The sequence below is a fragment of the Canis lupus genome, chromosome 17, assembly GCF_048164855.1.
Source record: "Canis lupus baileyi chromosome 17, mCanLup2.hap1, whole genome shotgun sequence".
NCBI classification, from domain to species: domain Eukaryota; kingdom Metazoa; phylum Chordata; class Mammalia; order Carnivora; family Canidae; genus Canis; species Canis lupus.
The window spans coordinates 21,287,481-21,312,560 of NC_132854.1; the positions used below are offsets into that span (position 1 = coordinate 21,287,481).

Below are 25,080 nucleotides of genomic sequence, written 5' to 3' on the forward strand. Positions count from 1 at the left end.
TCATTATGCCTGCATTTCAGGCAGAGGGAGGGAATAAGAGAAAAGAGATATTGGTCCCTTCTCTTCAAGAATATTTATCAGAACTATTTGTGCATGCCACCAGTAAAAATTTAATTGCATGATCAAAATTGTCAATAAGGATCTCTGGGACATACAGCATGATCTTCATGCCTATTTTTGAGAGAAGTAATTTTTTTAATCCAAAAATTGTGATAATGGCATCTATCTCGGTATCTAATACTGTAGTTTTCTATGTTACTTATATAAAAGAGATTATATTAGAAATAATACCTTAATATACATATATATATATAATATATGTCACTTTATAAAACCTTAATAACACCTTAATATATGTGTGTGTGTGTGTGTGTGTGTTGCTTTATAAAACTTCAATGGTACCTGATGGCCTAAAGGTTATCTGAATGCTATCTTTCCAAAAACACCTCCTCTTTTTTCAGAACATTTTTTTTGCTTCATCAGTAATAATTATGTTGATACTAGGGATGATCTCCTGTCTTTGTCCTTAGAAAGTTTACTTAAAGCTAAATGAAATAAATAATTAGAGGTAAAATATACACACACACATACACACACACACATCATAGTTCTGAAGTTCTAAATCAAGGCACATTATTCTAAAAATTTAGAAAACTGGGCATGAAAATATTTTTAAAAATATATATGTATATAAATATATAAAGAGGAATTTTGGTCACTCACAAAAGATTAGGGATCTGAATAGGTCACTTACAAGGTTTAAGAATCTGAATGGAATAAAATTTATCCAGAGTCCAAAAGATAATATGCAAATGTATTCAAATTTCTGAGAAAAATTAAATCAACCTAAAACTCTATATCCAGAAAAACCACAAATCAAATGTGGCAAAATAAAGACGTATTCAGGTGTGCATCATCTAAAAAATTATGCTCAACACATAGAAACATCTCAGAAAGTTATAAAGAGACTCATACTAACAGAGTTAGGTTGCAAATCAGTTTAACTTTAACAATAACATATCAATATTGGTTCATTAATTATGACAAATGTACCATACTAATGTAAGATTTTGATAACATAGTGTTTCATATGTATCCAGGCAGAGCAGTGGAGTTGCTGTCTTGCTTCATCTAACTGCCCACAGTAAAATTAAAAAGGAAAGACAGGAGTTTAAAATAAAGAATTTTTCAGTATTCAAACAAAAGTCAAGAAAATAGAAAGGCAGCAGGGATTTCTGGGTTTGAAATTTAAATTATTTCTCATTCCCACCTACTCAAGATTTTCAAATAAAGAAAGAGTTTCACAGCAAAAATGAAACTCAGCATGTAAATATAAGATCATTGGTAAAGACCTGGGAAATATTTAAAGAAATGCCTCAGAAAAGTGTTCAATTAGGTGAAAAGTCTCACGAGTGATCTTGTAGATGTGCTTCATAGTTTTCATTTAACTTTAGAGTTTCTGAAAAATCTTAAGAAAGCATTCTTCAGCAGCCTTGCTGGAAGCCCAAGGCAGAAAAGTTCCTATGTTGGAAGAAAATCTTTAATTTGGCTTTTGTCTAATTGAGCAGATTACCAATTGATTCATAAGAATCCACAAAATTTTTATAAAGAGCTATTTTGACTTGAATTAAAAGGGACAGAGAGAGTGCAAAATGGAAAGGGAACTTTGGATCCTCACATGTCTGAATGACAGCACCAGGCTCCCAACACTTCTTAGCTGGCAACCTCTGCCCAGCTGTGCTTCAGAATCACTAGCAATCTGTGCACCTCTGAGATGCCTCCCATTTTCTCCCTTTCTGAATGGCTATAGTGATTATTTTATTCCTGTTTCAGCATTATATTTGATTTATAAATGTCAGAGAACTTGTCTTTTTAGTTTTTGGGTCTCAAGATTGAAAACTAAACTCACCGTTTTATAAAAGAAATCACATACAAAGACCTGAGATCCTAGACCTCAAGCATGAGCATTATGCAGTACATTAGTCAGGAAACTATGGGCAGGAGGGCAATATGATCTACCTGTTTCTATAAATAAAATAGAACACAGCCTTATATGCTTATTTACATATAATCTATGCATGTTTTCAATCTATAATGGCAGAGCTGGGTAGTCTTGACAGAGACTATATGTCATACAACATTACAGTATTTACTGTTACATAGATGATTCTTGAGAGATGCATCTTAGGAAATGGTAAATGCATTTTTCATATAAAAATAATGTAAACATTGTGTAACCAGAGGTCGGAGAGTGATGGTTTTAAAACGACACATTTATCAATTCTTCTACAAATTTTGGATATAATTTCTCTCTCCTCAATTATAGAGTCTAGACTTAGTTTCCATTTCTAATGAATAGACTAGAGTAAAGGCAGCAGTATCCAAAGCAAGGTCCTCCAAAATACTACAGCTTTTGCCTGACTTAATCTATCTCAGAATACACACTCTTGGAACCCAACTAATGTACTCTGAGGAAGCCTAGATTAGTTTACAGGGAGAGAAACATGGAGAAGCCCAAGTGGAGAAAAACTACAAGCCTACTTCAAACAAACCAGCAACAACCACCACACACCAGCGGGAAAAAGATGTAGATGATTTCAGCTCCCTGGAAGAGAATGTATGAACGTGGATACTTTATCTTAGGACTTACTGATTTTAATATATATCTTACCATTCAAAACTTGCCAACCTAATAGAATGGTAAAATGTCCTTATAAAGACTGAGTTAATTTGCCAGCTTAGGAAAACAACCTTTGAGTTGCTCCAGGATGCAATGCATTAGCTTATACACAGTATTGTGCCCCAAATAGCTAAAATATGTGAATCCAGGAAATAAGGAGTGGAAGTGGTATCGGCCCCCTCTCTTAATCACTCCCTGTGATTCCCTATAACTTACAGCTCTGCATGTTTGAAATATTGTTTGTTTGTTTGTTTGAATTAGGGTTGGTGAATTCACACCTTATTAAATAGAATTGTAAGGATTACAATAGACTTAAAGCTATGAATAACACGTGGTCATTTGGGGCCCTCATTAAAGAAGATTAGCGGGGGGAAAATGTTACTTTATTGTAAATTCCATACAGACCCAGATCCTTATAACCACAAAGGGCTAAGGTACTTGTACCTAACTGTAGTAGGAACGGTAGGTGTGGAAGCCAAGAAATTCATTAGGGTGTCCCAATGTTCTTCCAGATGTGTGACAATAGTGAAGGACTGGTATCAGTGATTATGGTGCATCATCAGTAATTGGACACTTTATAGAGAAAGATGCAAGTGACTCCATCAGCCAAGAACCTAGACATGCCAGATTCTTTAAAGAAATCAAAATGTTCACTTAAGGAGGCAGAGGATATATATCAATTACAGCCCTAGAAACAGTTGCAGTAAGTAAGAGGAATTGCTGTATATGCTATTAGACCTTAAAGAAATTGCTATTAAGAACCTTAAAGAAATTGCTATTAAGAATTCACTAGAAAAAAAAAAAGAATTCACTAGAAAAGGCTCTATGAAAAATTCAGCTTAATGGTGGGCAAGAGTTGATTTATGTTGTCCAGTGAATGGACTGTACTGATTCTTCTTATGTACAAATTTAGAATTCTCTTGGTCCCTCCCCTTCTTCTAGCTCAGCCATTATATCATGCAGCATTGCGCTGGTTTTATGTGCATGGAAAATGGCCCTGTTTTACTTTATATCATTGCTGTATACCTCATACTTTCTGTTCTGGAGATTTTCTATTATAATATAGGATGCCACCTATGCATGGTCAACTCTAGAATGTACAAGTGTTACCACCCATAGATTTTATGATATGTAAATACTGCTTTCTTAATCTTCTAGGCTAAGAACTCTGACATGAATTTCAAAATGCTATTTACGCTATTCTGGTGGGATCAAGTACCAGTCACCTGAGTGAGCAGTGGCTAAATCTGCAATGCATCCTTCTTTTGGCTTTCCTCCCCCCATGTTCTACTCCCTTGCACTTTATATCCACTTCCTCAGATCACATCCCCATGTAAACTAAATGTACACAAACTTTCGTCTCAGATTCTGCTTTGTGGAAAACCAAGGATAATCTTGATTTTATCATTCTCCAATGTTCTGTTGACAACTCATCTGTGTGATTATCTGCTTATTCTTTTAGTTTTGTAGATTGCAATTTTTAACTGTTACTAATATCCCAATGTCGTGCTAGAAGAAAAAGTGATAGGTAGATACGTAGGTAGGCAGAGATAGACAGGCAGATATAGAAATATGTATATAGAGAAATATTATGTGTGGGAATATGTTCAACTGTCTGTATTTACCCAGATGCCTAAAATTCTGTGTTTATGTCACTCAATTTTAAATACACTGTATATGAACTCCTTGTAAGCAAGGAAAGTTTCTAATTTATCTTTGTATACTTTTTGAATTTACTCTTATTCAAAAGTGATCTCTCTCCTAACCCCATCCCACACACACACACAAAAGGAAAATCAAGCAAAAATAAGAATAAAAGCAAATGCACGTCTGATAATTTGTTCCTAGTTAGTTGATATTTTATTAAGACTACTTATTTCAAAAGAAAGTTATGAAGCATTCCAAAGGTACAGTATTTTTTGTTGTACTTTAGTTTTTTATTCAGATATGTGTCAACAAGAACAAGATATCATCAAAGACTGATATCTTAGATGTTTTACATTTATGGGAAAGAAACTTTGGCAGACTTATTCTTTAATTTACAAAATACTGAAATGTGTGTTAAGAGTTATACATGTTATAAATTTATAAGTGTTATAAAGAGAAAGTCCATAGATTGTGAAAAGATAAAGTTAATTGAAGGAACCAATTACACTTTAAGTCCTTCACTTACCTTTGTCATAGAAGTAATAATGTGAGCAGAAAGAAAGGCTCTAAGCCAGATCACACATACAGGAATCATATATGAAAGGGAACTATACATGAAGTTATATTCTTAAGTAGATGATAGTTTACTCAGATTCACTTACTAAGAGATCTTGTAAATTATTTCTAAAATCTGATACATTTTTATAGCAGTATATCACTTAAATATTTGTATTAGGAAACATTTGAGATAGTTAAATATGGAAACAGACAAAACATAAAGAATATTTTCAGTTTTATTTTTTATATTTTTCACTTGTGATATTATACTTTGATATTAACAAACATTTCAGCCTTTTCAATATAAGTAAGTTTTTAAAATGTTTTTTTAGGGATGCCTGGGTGGCTCAGCGGTTAAGCATCTGACTTCAGCTCAGGGCGTGATCTTTGAGACCCGTGATTGCGGCCCGCATCGGGCTCCTTGCATGGAGCCTGCTTCTCCCTCTGCCTGTGTCTCTGCCTCTTTCTCTGTGTTTTCCGTGAACAAATAAAATCCTTTAAAAAAAATGGGAAATTTTAAAAAATGTTTTTTATTCAGGAAAAAAAAACTCACAAAACCCTCTATTTTAATGCCTTTAAATTATTAAGTTTAACTCTCAAGTAGGTTTAAACTATTCAGTGGACATTGTTATGTTTTTAAAAACTAAAAAATAAATTGGTGAATAAATAAACAGATATTAGTGTATAAAAATATATATGCACATATAGCAGAAAGAATCATTATGTGGCAGGTGCATATCCAAACCTTCAGTCAGATTTTTATATTTCCTTTCTACTCTATTGTATGTCACCACCATAGTCACATACTCAAATATAATAGCCCAAAACAAACAAATAAAAAAAACATTAAATACAAAAGAGGTCTTCCATCATTTTTAACTACTGAAAGAAAAAAAAAATTGAAATCTATAAAATCAGCACTTAATATTCTCACAATTGAGGTAAAGCAGAAACATCATTTGAAATCACATGGCTATATTCTCCTTTTCCTATGATTTCACACATTCGTACAAACATCAAATCTTTGTCCTATCACACATTTTCTCTTAATTTTAGCTTTGTGCTACACACCTCTATCCTGTCTCCAAGAAGATTCTTTACAATAAACCAGGCACATCTGTCCAGAGCAAGGGTGTAAAAAGGCAGAAAAAAAAATCTCAATCGCACTCTATTTCCAAATTTCAGTCAGCAAATTCAAAGCATAGGCCAACACCTGTATCTGATTAATTGTTTCTGTTGAAGTTACACTTTCTCTCCAGGATGAGTTTGATTCACTTTGGATTTGAAATTAATCCTCTAGACAAGGTTTAAAATAATCAGTTAGTTTGGCATCACTCTTTATTTTACTGTCACCACAATTCCACTGCTCAAACTTAATCCCTATCTTCTTCGATTTACCTCATTGGCTGATAATAAAGCGCTGATTTTTCATCAAAATAATATTTGCTATATTAACTGATGATTTTCTTTTGAGTATCCTTTTCATTTCCTCTTCCTTATTCAGTTAGCTGGTGGTTTGTTTTTTTTTTTTTTCTCTTTTTTTTTTCTCTCTTTAGTAGATCACTGAATGGATAGCATGATGATATACAAAAGTGTTTATTCTTGATTTTTCTTTTTTTTTTTTTTTTTTACTAAGAGAATACTTTGGGAAAAAAACAAGTTTCTTTGATATAAAAATCAAAACACTGAACTAAAAGTAAATAATTTTCATCCCATACATCTCAGACTGGAGGAAAATGAAAGAAATGCCTTGGTAGGAAACTAATGTATGTTTCTGATCAAGAGAACAGAAACCTCTCTTCATTCCTCCTCTTCCACTTGCTCCAAAAGTAATGCTTATAGCTTGCAGAGACTTGTTTGGGAAAGTATGTGTCAGAATCAAACAAGAAATTTGAGGCTAAGGAAGGTATATTTAAATAGAGCAGTGCTGCCCCTCTGGGTTGATTCTGGGGAAGCAGCAGAGCTATGCATTTATAAATTATGACTGGGAATGGAATAGCTTTGAAATGGTAAAGTTGTCCTCCTATGAGAGTAGGTATTTCCAGCCTATCTCTCAGAGGGGAGTGAATGCCTTTAGGAGGATATATGGTGAAAAAGATGTACAGTCATCTGCAAAAGCAATAAAGACTATCTATAGAAAGGATTTGCTACCAGTATTATTAGATGACAAACAAGGACGAAAATCTGCACCTCCCCCACCCCACCCCACCCCCAAACACACACACACACACAAAAAAAAAAAAACGAAAGAAAGAATCAAACAAAACTTACAGCTTGATTCTTCTTAAGGAACCCATAGATTTTTAAACTCTTTTAAGAATGAGATGAAAAAAAAAAGAATGAGATGAGGAAGATTTTAAATTCATTGAGATTAATTTTCTAAGATCCAGGAAGAGGAGATTCTAATTAGAATTCAGATTCATTTATAAAACAGGAAATAATATTTCTTCCATATGTATATTTATGATTTTTAGCTGCTGTATGTGTAAATTTAGGTATCTGAACACTAAATACTGTAATGAAAAAACTTAAATGTTAAAAAATATACTTTGATATAATACATTTGATTATTGTATGAGTATGGCATTAGTATGGGGCACAAAGATAAACATATATAGATGAATTATTTCAAAAAAAATAATAGCAAGTCTTTGTTAGAGATCTCAAAATATTCTCCTATAGGTTATTGATTCTTTAAAATACACAAGTGATATCACAAAATATAAATTAAAATCAGCTCAAACTTACTGAGTTAGTCAGTCTGGGCTGCCATGACAAAATATCATAGACTAGATGTCTTAAACAACAGGAATTTATTTTCTCACAGTTCTGGAGGTAGAATTCCTAGATTAAGGACTGATCTGTCAGGTTTATTTTTGATAAAGGATCTTCCTGGCTTGCAGACATCCCTTTCTTGCTATACTCTCAAGTGGGCTTTCCTAGGTGAATGGACACAGGGTGGGGCTGGACTCTGGGGTTCTCTGGTGTCTCTTCTTCCACAGACACTAACCCTATCAGATCAGGACCCAATCCTTATGAACTCATTTAACCATAGTTATTTCCCTATTTCAAATATAGCCACACTGGAGGTTAGAGCTTCAATATATGAATTTGGGGGTATCGGGGAGGAAGGAATATAAATATTCAGTCCTTAACACTTACCACCCTAAGATTAAAATAATACATGTATGATTTTGTCGTAAATTCCATAGCTTATGTATTACACATGAAGCTTTTTAAATTTACCTTAACACATATATTTACTAAGAGTATATAAGAGCAGTTTTGACATTGAACACTTAATTCCCAGTATTAGTACTGGGAATATATAAGATCATTTTTTATTGCCACCATATTAGGAGGCCCTCTTTGCACTTAATTATCAGAGATGAATGATTTTAAGTGTTCTACATAATGCTGGTTAGTCCTATTCAACAAATTTTGCAATGGCCAAATAAGTAATGATTCAATTTAGGAACAGCATTTGTCCTTTTTTTTTTTTTTTTTAAATTCACTTATCCTCTAAAATTATACCCAATGGTAGCCATGACCTTTCCCCCAGGTATTCAATAATGGCAACATAGCAACATGATACCTATACTTTCATATTTTTTCCATCACATATGTTCATAACACCCTATATTGCTTATCTGTTGCCACAATGATGCTGTATAACAAAACACACCAAAATTCAATGTAAAAAAATCAAGTAATTATTGAATGCACAAGTCCACAGTTTAAGCAAAGATTTTCTTGTGGGCTTGGTTTGGCTCTCTTATGCATCTGTAGTAATTTCAGGTTGATGAGGCAATGCTGGTGATCTTGGCTGGGTTCTCTGGCATATCTGAGGTTCAGTTGTCAGCTGGTCTATTGTGGCCTGGGAGGAGACACTGGGGTGAGACAACTCTGGTCTGTCTGTGTCTCTTCCTCCAACAGACTTGCTCAGGAATACTTTCAAGGCAAAGAAAGAATAATAGCAAGAAATAGCTGAAATGTACTAGTGTAAGCTCAGTCCTTTGCAATTACTGGCTACAATGAGTCATGTGGATGTGCTGAAAAGGGTCATAATCCATCCTCTTGACTGGAGGAGCTGCAAAACTTCATTGCAAAGAAAGTGAACATGGGAAGTAGCAAATAATTTGGGTCATTAAAGCAATATATGAGTTATATATTCATACATGCATACATACTTACCTGTAGGATTGTCACTGTATTTTCTGTATTAACGGGATCCTATTACCCTATATTCTATTATGCATTTCTCACAGTAGACTGGTAGAGATTTTTGCCTGGTACTATTTAAGTTTTTCTTTTAGCTGCCTATGTAATAGTTCCATATACTTACTTACAATATTCTAGATAAATAACCAAATGTACTATCACTATTTATCAAGTACATCTTTTATTTCTCAAGATGTATATTTAAAGTCCATATATACTTGAATTTAAGTCTATATACACCTGATTGTTTTTCTAGTCTTTTCCATTAATCAGAATATAGTAGTAATGAATATTCTTATTATTGCATTAAATAGGTAATAATAATAGTGATTGATTCAAAGTGCTGTGATGATAAATGTAAAGTCCTAAAACAATTCTTTGTATAAAACTATTCTATGTTGGCTGTTAATATTATCACAAATATTTATTATTGTAAGCAATACAACTTTGAGAAAGTACTTAAGTGCTATAAGCTTCAATCACTATTTGAAAGTGACACTAATAATAATTTTGTAAGTTAATTTAAAAAATAAGTGATAAAATGTAAGTGTAGATACTACATATATATTTTTTCTATTGTATTGTTTACTTAACATGCTAACTTTAAAAAATGAACACCAAAATAATTGAAAGCTCATGGAGTTTTTCGTTTGTTTGTTTAACTTTAGAATGAAATATGTTTTTAAAGATTTTATTTATTTATTCATATATGAGAGAGAGAGAGAGAGAGAGGAAGGCAGAGACATAGGCAGAGGGAGAAGTCGGTTCCATGCAGGGAGCCTGACGTGGGACTCCATCCCGGGTCTCCAGGATCAGACCCTGGGCTGGAGGCGGCGCTAAACCACTGAGCCACGTGGGCTGCCCCAGAATGAAACATTTTAAATTCACATTTTTATTTATTTGCATTCCTGGTTTTGCTCTTCTCAAGGAAACAGATACAAGTAATTGTGACTATGTATATTATGGAGGGTGTTAAAAATAACTTGTGTCCACTGAATTCACTGAGATTCAAAGGAAAAATAAATTAAATGATGTGTTAATAAACCTAAAAAATAATATATTTGCCTTCAGTAGTTCACTGTCAGTACATGTGTGTTAGTATAATTTTCACATACACATACTTACTTGCCTTATATGTTTCTCAGCTCTAGCCCTGATATAATTTTTTTCCCTGTTTTTATAAAATTGGGGAGACTGCAAACGCAGTCTCACTACCACAAATTATTCAGTCAAGTTTCCCACGTTTAAGGAAATCTCAAGGGTCAGCACAACCAGAGTGCAATGGATGAGCCTTGCCCTAAGAAAACCAACTTCAGGATCATGGTATCTCCCTTGTCAGGTAAGTATTATAATTTATTTTAGTTAGACAAGTCATCTTAGTATATTTTAACCAAAATTATCCTTTGGAGAGTTTTAGTTGTGAACTAATTTCTAGTATGTTATCTGGTTCCAGTACATTATCTGGTACGTTGTCTTGATCTTAGAATTGTGGCAGGAAATAGCAGTGCAGCTGATTTCCCAAAATTATTAGTAAATATGTTGATACTTGTAGTCAACAAACTTCTACCTGTAAGTTATAGGTACTTCAAAAAGATGCAAAATTGGGTGTTATGACTTACGTCTGTATTCTAAGCTTGGGATAAATGCACAAACTAATTTAAATTAAAATTTTTATAGACTTATTTCCTTTATTGAATGAAATATTAACACTGATAGTATGTCAGCCTCTACACCTAAGCTTAAAACTTTGAACTAAAATACATCTTTTATAGACTCATGCATAATTTGCATCCATGGATAATCTTAGACAACATTCTTAAAATACTCATTAAGGTTATTACCTAAGAATTGCTATGTCTCAACATTTCACTTAGTCCTAAAAATAATATTTGCAGTTGTTTTTGTTTGCTTTTAAAATCTTTGTATCATTTTGCCCTGCCTCCAAAATTTTGGTAGCCCTAAGGTTTTAGGAGTAAACAGTATTTCTTTTTGAAAATAGTTAAAATGATTCTGTAGTTTGTGAACGTCAGGTTCACTTTCAACAAAAATGTCCTCATGTTATTTCGGGAAGGGAACCTAGCATAGTATTAATAGTATCATCTATGTATTCAAACTATCCAAGCATGGATCCTCTCTAATCTCCAGAGCTACTGAACATCTGAGTGCTTTAGTTGTTTCTTACCTAAGCTGGAAACACTAATATACCTAATCCATGACACTATTCACTATTACAAGGACTGAATCAGTGCTGTTGTTTATGTTATGTTAGAATACTGCCTGGCAGATAATAAGAAATAAAAATATAATCAGCTGCTTTTGATTTTGTTGTGTTTGTGTTATTAAATGAAAGCACTGTCAAATGTAGCAAATATGGGCTCTTCTATACATTTCTCTTTGCTTTGAAATATATCTGAAAGTCATCCACAGAGTATAAATGACCTTTTATAGCAATGTGTGTATGTATATGTGCGTGCATGTGTGTGTATATACACCTCAAATACATATATTTGAGAAAGAAAATAAAATATATCATCCAAGTACTCCAGTGTGATGACTATGTATATGATATATCTGAATATCAAAAATGTAAGTAGTTCTCACAGGGTATGAATCAATTATGTTTGGAAGGTGATTTAACACCCTGTTACTTTCAAAATTTACAATTTCAGTAAACTGTGTTCCTTTATGTGTACATGGAAGTTAAATTTACTGTCATAAAGTGTCCTCTTTATTAGTGAACACAATAGATACCTAAAAAAATGTTTTTGCATTTATTCAGGTCAAACTTGTATAATATTTGTAAAATACTAAATTAGCTAATGATTGATTTGTATCATACTCTTTATTTCTCTAATGAAAGAACAGTTTTTGAGCCATTTTTTCATGTATGACATTGTTTTGAATGATAATCATTCATCATTTTAAATACATTTTCATATTTTCTCAAAATCCATCCAAAGGTTATCTTTTTAGTAGAGTTACCAGCACCTTCATTTTCTCACCTTTGTATATAGATTAATGGCACATCTTCATCATGCAGTCCGCACAACACAGAATCTTTAATTAATACAAAAATCTGTCAGTAATATTGTGCAGATTCTATCTACAATACGATGAGTAATACAATGTTTTTGGCTGCCAACAATTTAAAAGGAAAAAACTAAGGCTCATTGGTTTAAGTACATGATCTGTCAAAAATGAATCATAGGCAATTAAATTTGACACTTACAGAAATGTTTTTCCGAAGTTTCTCAAAAAGCAGAATGATTCCAAGTTGTTGTTTTTTTTTTTTTCTTTAAAGACAGCAATTCAGATTCTAAGTACTTAACACAGGTTATAAATATGTGTGGTATAAACATGTATTTCTCTGTGGTGTATCTAAGAATGTACATAACACAACACTCAAATATAAAATCCATTTGTCATGAGTTACCAAAGAGCATACTCATATTTACTCTAAGACTGATAAAATCCTGATGCATAAGGAAACTTTCTGTATTGTATATGTGTATATGTAAATATTTTTTCTTTTAAGAGGATGATAAAAAATATTTGTTAAATAAAATGGATTTTATTTCTCAGTAATAAAAAAAAAATACTAACGGGAGATACAAAGAAAAAAAATGTCTCTGGAATCCCAACCATTTTCAAAAGGGTATATGAGTCTGCAACCCAATTATCTCTGATAAGAGTTAATTTTAATGTGCTTATTAGTACTATATTTAAATACATACATACATGTATGAATATATACCTAATTCCACATCTACTCAGAGATGGAAGAAAATTCATTTTTTAATTAATTAATTAATTAATTAATTTCAGAGAGAGAGCAGGGGGAGGAGCAGAGGGAAAAGAAGGGGAAAAGAACGTCAAGGAGACTTGCTGAGCATGGAGCCCACTGTGAGGCTCATGGCTGCTGGATCCCACGACACTGAGATTATGACCTGAGCCAAAAACAAAGTCAGACTGAGCCATCCAGGTGCCTCAAAAGATCAAAGACACTTTGAAAAGTACATCTTTTCCTTCATTTTTTTTTTAAGGTTTTATTTATTTATTCATGAGAGACACAGAGAGAGTGAGAGGCAGAGACATAGGCAGAGGGAGAAGCAGGCTTCAGGCAGGGAGCCCTATGCAGCACTGGATCCAGGCATTCTGGAATCACTCCCTGAGCTAAAGGCAGATGCCCCACTGCTGAGCCAACCAGGCATCCCAAAAGTACATCTTTTCCAATCCAGGTTTCACCTCGGGCAATATGTAAGATTTTTTATTACTCATTGAGGCAACTTCTAATTGTACTTAGTCACTGCTTTTGAAAGATGACAGTGATGAGAAGACATCATTTTTTTTTTTTTTCAGAGTACTTCATACCTATGTAATTTTAATTATTTAGTTATTTATTTCATCTCTAAGATATCTCTTTTCCATTATTTCAACTGCAGTTTATTGATAACAAATCCATTGTTCATCATGCATGTGCCTGTAACTACAGATAACATTTATTTTCATAGGCAGAATTATTATGTGATTTTCTAAAGATGAAAATATTGTAAATAAATTATATCTCCATGTGGAATTTCTACTCAGTGATTCCAAAGTTCAAGAACAACAGTTGGGGAAATTATACCTTTCAGTTATTTTTAAATTGTTAACATTATTCCTTAATAATAATTTACTTTGCTCTGTCAACATTTAAGTTTTTATATATTGAAGTTGTGAATAATTTCTAAGATCCCTTTCAAAAATAGTGAATACTAAGAGATGAAATGGTATCTTGTCACTTTTAATACAGATCTATGTATTTATTAAGCACCATATAGAGTTAATTCTCATCCTCAGCTATAGAAGAAAAAATGCATTAGACAACAACAATAGAAGAAACTCAGCAAAAGAAGGCATGTGTTGGGAGGTGCAACAGAGAAAGAGACTGAGAGAGACTGATTTTCTTAAATTCCATTTCTGAATGATATAATCATGTCCTCTTCAAGAATGAAATGTATGGTTGATATCTTAGTGGCTAAAAAAGGGGTATAGTTGAAATAAGATTAGCTATTAGCTGATAGTTTTTTGAAGGAAGGGAATTCAAATATGAGGTTTTATTAAATCCTTCTACTGTTGTGCCCAAGATCGCGAATCCGAGAAACCGCCAAGGAGCCCCGATGCAAACACACAAGGGTTTATTAGCAAGCTCGAGCTTGGGTCCAAGTGTACCCGACACAGCAGAGCAGGGACTTGGACCCCGAGGTGGGTTTCAGCTTAGTTTTAAGGACTGGTCTAGGGGACCTCCAGAAGGGGTGGAGCAATTCCTCAAGTTCTGTTTACATTTTGATATGGGGCCTTCAAGGGCATTGAGCTCTGTTCTTATTCTAATAGAGGGCTTCCTGCCCTTGGCTTGGGCTGTTTTTATTCTAATATGGGGCTTTCTAGGATGTTTAGCTGTAAGCTGTTTTCTTCCTGTAACTGAAGTAAGGTAAAGTTCAGCTCTTGTTCACAGGGGCCTGGGATGGCTGTACTTGTGCTAACGCTGAACTTAAAGTGGAATGGCCTTAATTTTCTTGGCCTCCACACCTTCTACATACTGTTAAGTGCATTTGAACTTTTCATAATAAAAAGTTAAAAAAAATAAAAATATTACACTAGAGTACTTTTTTTTTTTTTTTTTTTAACCAAAGCTCTTTTGAAGCATATAAATAGATGGCAATCTAATTCTGACATTTTTTATTTTGGGGATTTATGTTACTAATTGCCTGGATTTATACATGCCCAACAGAATTGATCTTCCATTAAGGTTGCCAATCTATTGTGATGTAACTGGGCCACAAGGCTCTTCCAGGAGAAGAGGTAAAAATCGTTTCAAAAACAAGTTTAAGGAACTATAGGAAGCAGAAATATGAATGTATGCCTAAACAGGAATCGAGTATATCTGGGCTTGAATGATGGGAGTGCAGGTTCATCCCATAAGCGATACTTTTTTAAATGTTAATTTAAATGCATTGTATTTGTCAGGTTCGGCTGCCATAATAAAGTACCATATACTGAGTGGCTTAAACAACAGAATTTTATTTCCTCATAGCTCTGGAGACTGGAAATCTGAGACAGAGCTGGGTTCTGGTGAAAGAACTCTCTTGCTCACAGATGAGAGCCTTTTCTCTGTGTCCTTACAAGGCAGAAAGAGTGATCTTTTTCTTCCTTTTCTTACAAAGCTACTAATCCCATCATGAGGGACCACCCTCATGATCTCATCTAACCTTAATTAAATCTGAAAGGCTCCATTTCTAAACATCATGCATTGGGGCTTAGAGCTTCCATATATGGCTTTGGGGGAAAACAGGTTCAGTCCATACAGCTGTTTTTGCTTTTAAAAAGAGGGGGAATTTGAAAATGTCTTCTGAAAGAAGCACAATATGATTCATATGGCAGGAGTGTTTTCAGAATCTGATTTCTTGACTAAAATCAGCGCTAGGCATTTGTTGACCTAAGCTTAAGGACTCCTTCTATAGTGCAATTTCCAAAACAAAGGAAGAATAAAATATCTTAACTAGAAAAGTAAGGACAGGTGGCGAGATATTTTCTCCACTTCTGTTTGAAACTCAGCACAGTGGTTAAAATGAGGGCTCCATCACAATTTGGACTACTAGATATAAGCCACAGTTTGTAACCTTGACAGACACGTATCTTTCCTTAATTTTAGAGGCAGAGTTTGCTTAATGGCTTCAAGGGAACTATAAGTTATGCATTGGACATCTGTACATGAGAGATCCACAGGATAAAGAAAGACTTTTTGTGAGGTCATATTAGATGGATAACCTCCCAACAACTGAATAAGACTTTTGAGCAGGGCTACAACTCCTGAATTACACAGTTGGAAACATGGTCTCAGGGATTTCAGTTACTTCTTTTCAATGTGATCACATTAGTACAATTGTCTAATCAGCTCTGGGAGAATTCTGCATGCAAAAAATAAAGTGCAAAAACATCCCAAGTCTGTTAGGCTAACACAGATTAAACTTACAAAGAATTTTTTTTTTTTTTTTTTTTAAGGAATGATAGTTAAAAAGAAGAAGAAGGAGGAGGAGGAGGAGAATAACAGTTAAGGGGAAAGAAAAAAATGTATTTTAAATGTTGCACATATCATAGGTCTATTCCCACAATCACAGAGCATCTAATAAAAGTATACCTTTTTAAATGAAGCAGTCATAAAATATAACAGATTCAATATCTAGGTGATAATCCTTTTATCTGTTCAAGCCCAGAATTTCCATCTCCCAGTCTCAAAAGGCTGTTTCATCAGTCTCTCCCAGGGACAAGAGCTGAGCTTTATCCAGGTCACCATCGCACCCAGTGAGGCAGCACCTGCAGCAGTTCTAGAACCTAGGTCTAACTCAGTTAGAACCATGAAGGCTTTGGCTTCCCCAGTGGCTGCCAGGGACAGCCAAAAACACAGTACAGAAATGTGGGAATATAAACCTTATGGGGCAAACTCTGAACAATGCAAGAAAGCTAACATGAAGTAGTGGCCATACAAAGAGCTTGATCCTCCTCTCCCATTCTAAAGAACAGTTCCAGATAAAGTAATTCCATGCATCCTCTCTAGAGATGTTCTGTGTGCCTGTGCCAGTTACCACCTTGTAAATATGTGGCCAGTATAATTATTTACAAACTTAATATTTCTTTCTCTCCTTCCTTAGAGTATCCCTCATACTTGTTCTCTCAGTCTTGTTGTTCTGGTAATGCAGTGATCATTCCACCAAGTAACTACACTCCCCCCAAAAAACAACAACAACACATAAGCTATACACTTGTGGTTGGGCTAAAACAAGAGGTTGCAACAGTGATCCTATAAATAAACCCTCATAATGAGATGTCAGGCTTTCATTCTCATGGATATGAAGTTAACAGAAATACTTTTGTGTGTGCATGTGGATAATTAGGTTGAGTAATAATCCCTGGCATTCTCTGGAATCATATTTACTCAGGCTTTTAGCAGTGCTTAATTCAGATGAAGCTCCAATGCAAGATAAGGAGTTAGAAAGAGACTAAATTTGATTAGTGTAGAGGCAATGATAATTATAAGAAATGTTATGTGAGGTGTCTACTTTTGCCAGGTTTGGAGACCTTGCAAGTGTATGCACAAAAATGGAAGCACAAACACATGCATGCACACATATACAGGCCCAGGAAGATTGTTCCTAAGCTCAAGAATTCTTTGGCAATATTAGAAGAAATTCTTATTTTAGCTACAAGGAAGATTGAGCCTACAATCAGGCCAATGAATGGTTATAAGGTTGTGAATGCAATAGAGACTAAATAAGCAGACTTAATATATCTTGACTACCAAAAGAAAGAATAGGACCTTGAGACTGATCAGGATATTTGTGTGAATGGGATTAAAAGTAGTGGGCAAACCTATTTTCTTGAATCCTGCTGCACGAGAGAAGCAGTGCTCTCTTTTTAAGCTAAGGATGGCTTCATTCAATGACCTGGTCTATAACAAGTTCCTTATAGGCATTTGATTCTGTGCAATATTTACCACCACTGTAGGCTTAAAAGGGTCAGTCTCAGCACAGATTGAGGGATGAAATGCAAGCTCTGATTAAAAATAAAACAAAACAAAAGGAAGAGGAGAGGAAAAAGCATACAAACCAAGAAGTTTCAGAAACTAGTTAATAAATAATGGCAGGCAAAAAAGGGACCTGAGAGTGCAGCATGGGGAATGGGATGGGAAGTAAGAGGGCTAAGGTTCCAGCTGCCATATGGCTCTGGTCATAGGGCAGTAATGATGGTAGTCTAAGAATCTGTGCAAGATCTCCATGTGGCATGTCTTAAGGTTCTGAAACAAAGCCAAGAAGTACATGTTTGTTCTCTAGGGAATAGAACCTAAAACATAGTTCACAAATTTGATTTTTGGTTTCTTGTGGAGTACATTAACAATTCCTGGATTGTCTTTCACCAACCACTCAGCTTATTCAGACTTTTGCAGTCAATCCTTTTCTGCAGTAAAATTTTTGGAAGCTTTTTAACTATGGTCACAATTATTTTTATAGTAGAGGTATTACTGATAAAAGGGAAGCCTAAGGCAAATAAATCACTTAAGTCTACAGGTGAATGTGATAAGTCAATGAACACGTAGTTTACATCAGAATATTACTTTATGACTTTCAACCTAGAGCAAGTAAGTCTATCCTAATTGTCACACTGTATCTAAGCAAAAAGAGCAATGTCTCTTTAGAAATTCTCCTTTTATTCATTCACATTAGTGAACATCTGACCTACCATGTACCAGCACTGTCCAAGGCCTTGGTATTACAGTGGAGTATAAGAGAAACATTATTATTTCCATTTTGGAAGTCACAAGCATTGTGTGTGCCAAGACACATAATTCACATATAAATAACATGGAAATATCTTATGCAGAGATATGCAACAACTACTACATCTTGGATATTAAATCTTGTAGTGTTTCAAACAGACAATGAATAAATGACTTTAGAGGATGAAACATAATATGAAAAAGGAAATGGACTGACTAGTGAGTATATGGAAAGAGGTGTGTTTTACCTAGAGAGATCAGCAGAGAGCCAGCTCAGCTCATTTGAGAAAACCTAGCAATAGGGAGATTTAGGGAAGGACATTCTGAGCATAATTAATTGCCAGTGCAAAGGTCAGGATAAGTTTGGAGTGTTTGAGGATCAAACAAAAAAAGTAATGCTGTTGCAGATTGGGAACCAGTTGACACCACTGCTATATGAAGGCAGAGGAGGCGATAAGACCTCATATGTCACAGAAAGACATTGGCACTTTATTCTAATTGCAGTGGAAATCCACTGGTGTATTTTAAGCATGTAAGTGATATGATCTGATTGGTATATAAAATTGTTCTGAGGAGAAGAAGCTGTAGGGAGTATAAGCAGAGGAAGACTGTTCATGAAGGCTGACTCAGAGTTTTCAGTCCTCAGCAACTAACTGGTGAAACCATTAATTGAGATGGAAAAGGCAAAAGGAAGATGGAATGGGCAAGGAAATGGATTTTGTCTTAGAACACTCACCAAGTAATGCAGCCCTATTAACGCTGATTTTATCCCAATGAGACATCAGAATTCTGATGTGAAGAACTGTAAGATAATAAATTTGTTTTTTAAGTCACTAATTTGTTTAAAGATATAATTGATTTACATTAGTTTCACGTATACAACATGATTCAATTTTAAGTCACTAAGTTTTGGTAGTTTGTTAGGGTAACAATAGAAAACTGTTACAGTCATGCTATCTAAAATTACAGCCCTTAAAACCTTGTATGTTTTTTCTGCTTTATTGTTTTTCATATCCCTTATGCTTATCTGGCACTATTTTTACTTACTCATTTATTAGCTTTACTGCTAGATTATATGTTAAATAAGGCAGGAATTCCTGTGTTGGTTTTTTGTTTGCTTAATTTTTAGCTCTATCCTAATAATCTTGAAGAGTGGTTAGTGCACAGGAGTTCCTGGACTAATATTGCTTGAAATACCTAACAAATCAGTAAATCCAATCAGGTTTTCATTGTCTAAAGTAAAACTACTCTAGCTCTGGTATCCCCATGGTGGAAATTCAATGGGTATTTTTATATCTTTATCTTTCTTGACTACCTAGAAGTAAAATTTCACACTAGGGAACCATGTTTAAGTTATCAAAACATTTTTTCATCATCTTCAATGACACCACATTTTCCTGGAGTTCTTTGCTTTCTTTACTAAAAATCTTCAAGGAAAATGTCCTTAAGGCCCCAACCTAGGCCCCCATCTCTTTGTATACATTCTAATCTTGGCTAATCTCATTGATTCACATTTTAATAATAACTTCTATATGCTAACCACCAAAAGTATATCTGCAGGACAGACCTGCTTTCTGGGCCCCAGACATCTATGTCCATATGTTTACTAAAGAGTCACTTGGTCCCACAAAGACATGTCAAAGGATCTTATCAAATCTGAAATCTGGTATCTTCCTGATTGGATGAAGTGAGTAATTTTACATATTTAGTCCAAAGTTTATAAACCACTAATGTCCTGGAATCACAGTGGGCATTTTATACCAGAGTAACATAATTTTCAACGGAAAATCAAAAGCATGTTCAGTGCTAGAGCTAAGTGGGTTTAACATCATTCTGATAAGGGGATAAAAAAGCACCCCTTCCTTCAAACACACAGTTCTCTATTGTGCAGAATAAAGGACATTTCACCACTTGACTTTTGGAATTACTCACTGTTAGTAGACATTGAGAGAGAGGAAAGGAGGTTAGGTTCAATTAATCTATTCACTAGGAGGCATATACTTTTATTGAAACTGCCAGTTAAGGCAATTTTCCCTTTTGGCTTCCAGGTCTCCTATCTTGGCTTACCTTCCTGGGTTAAATGATTATCAGTTCTTTGGAAACAACCTGTCACTGCTGTCAGGTTATGCAATGAACTAACTGAGATAGCTTGCTGGTCAAATCTCACTATTACTAGACTCATTTGGAGGGAAAATTGTATTCTTTAATGTGAAGAATTAATAAAGTGAAAAAATACTGATATACAATTAAATATTATATAAATCATTAAATACACTAGATATCACAGCCTATCTCCTACCTATCAGTTTCAAATAAAATAAATGAAACCTAAATTGGTAAATTACTTTCTGCAGGCCACATTGTTAGACAAGTAGAATTTCATCTAAATTTTTCTGACTTTTTATAAAGTGACTTTTCTAGCAAACTGTTATTTTGTTCTTTTGGAGCTCTGGGAAAGAACTCACCTCTATCCTAGTATGGGAAGAATGGAATTATAATAACACTGATCATAGTATTTATCAACCACTATGTGTCAGGCTTTGTCCTCCTAACTCCATGTTTAATATTATTTCTTTAATAAAACGTATTGGGGCACCTGGATGGCTCAGGCAGAGGAATATGTGACTTTTGATCTTGGGGTCATGATTTTGAGCCCCACAATGGATGTAGAGATTAAATAAGTAAAACTTAAAAAAAACCCAAAACATTAAATACTTTAATATTTTTGTTTCAGAGATGAGAAAAAAGGCACTGGGAGATGAAATAACTTTTCAACAATTATTCATTGTAGTAAATAGCTGAGACATACCCTAGCAGTAGGGAAACATTCTCAAAATGGGCATGTCATATGAGTAATGTGATCAGTGCAATTGTCCTGTCAGTCACTAGGATTTCAAGTTGAGATGCAGAGAATTCAAGGTGCCCATCCTATAAAAAGAACCATAAATACTTGAAATGCAGGCATTTAGTCTAGGGATAATTATATGTTTTATCTAGCAATCATATAAGCAATACCTATAGAGGGGAAATGAGGTGTTTAGGATTATGTGTGTATGTGTGTGTGATGGACCTAGTAAGAAGTATCTTAGCTTTTCTCTCCCATCCCTCCCGAGTTTTTTTCTTAAGATACCTATGCTTGGGATCCCTGGGTGGCTCAGTGGTTTAGTGCCGCCTTCAGCCCAGAGCCTGATCCTGAAGACCCGGGATCGAGTCCCACCTTGGGCTCCCTGCATGAAGCCTGCTTCTCCCTCTGCCTGTGTCTCTGCCCCACCCCCCTGTCTCTCATAAATAAATTTTAAAAAGTAAATATCTTAAAAAAATCTGAATATGACTGACATGGTGAACGAGACACTAGATGATACATACTGAAATAAGATAATCAAATATAATCAGAAGCTTGTGAAATCTGCTCAAGATGATAGTGAAACAGTGTTTATCATATTATGATCCACAAAATGTCACTGAGTAGTGAAGAGATAAGGAGTTCATACCAGAATGTAAATAAACATACTAGAATTTTTTGTTTGCTTTAATATATTGGTCAAAGTAGTATATTAAGACAAAAATTAGTATAGCATAGCATGTATTGGTATACTATACATTAGTATAACAGTTATGTCCACACCTTTGCACACATAGAACTCTCTAGGGGCAACTGGGTACATTGGTTTATCTCCTGCAAAGCTGCTAGTTACATTAACATTTTTAAATATATTTATGTATTTGCATGTGTATAGTGCGTGCGTGTGTGTATACACATATATGTGTGTTTGCAGTATGCCAGAACCTCTAATGAAACACAAATACATTTGAATGGTAACTATAGATTAGGAAACAAGTGACTTGAAAATATTAAAATATTATTTACATGTTTTACTTTTATTTCAGTGCTCACTTCAGCAGCACATATACTAAAATTGGAACGATATTTTTATTTCAGATCTCCTGGATTCCCTATATCTCTTACTTTTTATACATATTTTAAGTAATTTTATCATTTCTTAAAGATTATTTATTTGTGAGAGAGAGAGAGAGAGAGAGAGCAAGCCAGTGTGTGCAAGCATGAGTGGGAGGGGCAGAGGGAGAGGGAGAGAGAATCTCAAGCAGACTCCAGGTTGAGCACAGAAGCCCATGTGGGGCTTGATGTCATCACCCTGAGATCAGGATCTGAGCCTAAACTAAGAGTTGGACAGTTTGCCACTCAGGAACCCCATGATTTTAACATTTTTAAATATTTGGCATATTTTAACCAAATCTATTTCCCAAAAAGTCTATTCTTATATTTTATTTTTGGAAATCATGTTTTATAAGAAGACATCTCTTCTTATGTTACTACACTTTCATATAATTCTTTTCACTATGGATTCAAGATCTTTAAATTTTTCTAATATTTGGAGTTCTAAAATTAAAAAAAATGCCTTTTACTCATCACATATCTATTTTTAAGTCAACTTTCCTGCATTTTTAATATTGATATTTCATCTTCAATTTTAAGCCTTCTCAAATACTTCATAAATGTTTTTTGTTTCCATGGCTCTTACCTTAGAGAAGTACTGGCACATGGCAAGTGGTAAACAAGTCCTTTAAAATTATTATTTTCTTTGTAATAATAAGAAAATCCTGGCTACACAGGATTTTCCTTTAGAGTAAGTATAAGAGGAACTGACCCATATATTAAGGGCTATTCAAGTGTCACAATAAGAAAGGCTATTCTTAAATAAGCTACATCTTTACTAACTGTTCACTCTTCTAAGAGATTATATAATACATCAGAAAAGAATCCTACTTTTTTCCTTGTGGTAGGCAAATTCCTGGCTGCCCTGCAATCTCTAAATAAAGGCAGGGGTGGGAAGTGTGAATGCATAATATACTGTTATATAAATGACATTCAAGTCTTCAGTTAGTACTTCTGATTCCTGCCTCCACCTCTCACTCGTTCCCCCAGAAATACCTGCTGTCTCCAAGTCCAGAGTCCCTTTGGTTCCCAAAGCATCTCAGTTTCTTTGTTCTCAGCACTCTCCATATGTATATAAGCTGTGACTTTCTCTACGTTGCTTCATTAATACTTAATCTACTATCCATTTTTCAAATTGCAGAAATTGGTTAAAGGTTTTCATATGTTAAGATACTCCTTTAAATGGTATGATATCACACTAATTGATTTGATAAGATTGGAAATAAGAATATTATGAAAGCATGGGCTTAGACTTTCACTTTATTCTGAAGTCATTCTAAGGATATATATGCCTTCAAATGTCCATCATTCTAGTAGCTTCTAACTCAATTCTAACCCAGATTGTGGAGTCCTGGAAGGAGCACCTCTGCAAATCTTACAGGGGAAATACATAAATAAATAACGTTGGATGAATTAAGTTCAAAATTACAACTGCTTTGAATATATTGAAGGTAAGAAGTCACAGAACAACCAACAAGTCTGAAGTTTTCTAGAGACAATGCCTACAGTGAAGAAATGTAGGGACTCATTCACCTGGGGCACATGCAAAGGTGAGTTTAGTTATAAATACAAATTGACAAAAACTGTGTGCATGCTGGAATGACCTTGTAAAACCGCTGGGAGCCAAAGATATCTGAGTCTATATCCTCTTACATAATTTCACCATGAACCCCACTGGGTGCTCACTGAAAAGAATGGAAAAAACCTAAGTAGCACCCACAAGGTGCAGATCTGGGCTAGGAAAAAGTGGCTGTGTAGGAGAAGTAAGAAACTCCACTCAGACCCTCTTCTCTACCTACCACTGAGCAAAACCCACACTCTTTGGGAATGAATGGCAACTAAAAACTGTACTGGTGAAAATTTATCATATTCAGGGCTAAAAACAAAAGAAAAAAAAGAACAAACAAAAAAAATCAGACTCTTAAAACAAGAGCGCCTGGGTGACACAGTCAAGTACCCACCCAAATCCTGGTTTCAGCTCAGGTCATGATCTCAGGATTGTGAGATTGAACCCCACATAGGTCTCTGTGCTTAGTACAGAGTCTGCTTGAGATTCTCTCTCCCTCTTCCTCTATCTTTCCCATTCATGCTCTGTCTCTCTCCAAAATAAATAAATCTTAAAAACAAAAAACTACCAACAACTGGTGGTTCCCAGAGGTGAGCTGGGTGAAATAAAGGGGACTAAGAGTACACTTATCTCGATGAGCATTTAGAAATGTATAGAATTGTTTAATCATTATATTATACACTTAAAACTAATATAATACTGTTTATTAATTACACTTCAATAAAAGCAAGCAAACACCCTTTTGAAAACAGAAGGATTATGCCATGGCCCTCCAATTATAGTCAGGGAGGGAATAGCAACACCAAAGACACTATAACTTCACACCAAGGGATATTATTCAGGGTTAACAGTGAGGCTTAATTAGAACATTAGAGAATGTACCTCTAAGACCACACCACACTAGTAAGTGAAGAAGCTTCAATTAACAAGTAACTGCAGAATATTGTTTGAAGAGGGGTAAGAGAAGAAAAAGAGCATACAGAGACTCCAAGACATGCCACAAGGGGTAGAACTCTATACTAGACATACTGCTTTAGAAAACCAGCCTCATTCTATATATAAAGCATTTCTATAGGAATTGAAGGTTATAGTACACTGGGGATGACCACAGCAATCATTCTACAAATCCAGCCCATCTCTAA

General features: G+C 34.6%; 1 long non-coding RNA gene and 1 other non-coding gene across 3 annotated transcripts in view; one reads left to right on the forward strand and one right to left on the reverse strand.

Moving 5' to 3' along the window:
- Window positions 1-5,389, forward strand: part of LOC140607953 (uncharacterized) — a 49,429-nt gene extending 44,040 nt beyond the window's left edge. The window contains exons 3-5 of one of the 2 annotated variants that reach the window (XR_012009876.1): window positions 3,193-3,383; window positions 3,839-3,910; window positions 5,218-5,389. This is a non-coding gene — a long non-coding RNA (uncharacterized lncRNA). The remainder of the gene's footprint in view (window positions 1-3,192; window positions 3,384-3,838; window positions 3,911-5,217) is intronic. The other variant, XR_012009875.1, reaches the window with a different exon arrangement.
- Window positions 5,390-10,295: 4,906 nt separating this feature from the next.
- On the reverse strand, window positions 10,296-10,453 carry LOC140608461 (U1 spliceosomal RNA). The gene has a single exon (XR_012010497.1). It is a non-coding gene; the product is annotated as a U1 spliceosomal RNA (small nuclear RNA).
- Between the last annotated feature and the right edge of the window lie 14,627 nt (window positions 10,454-25,080).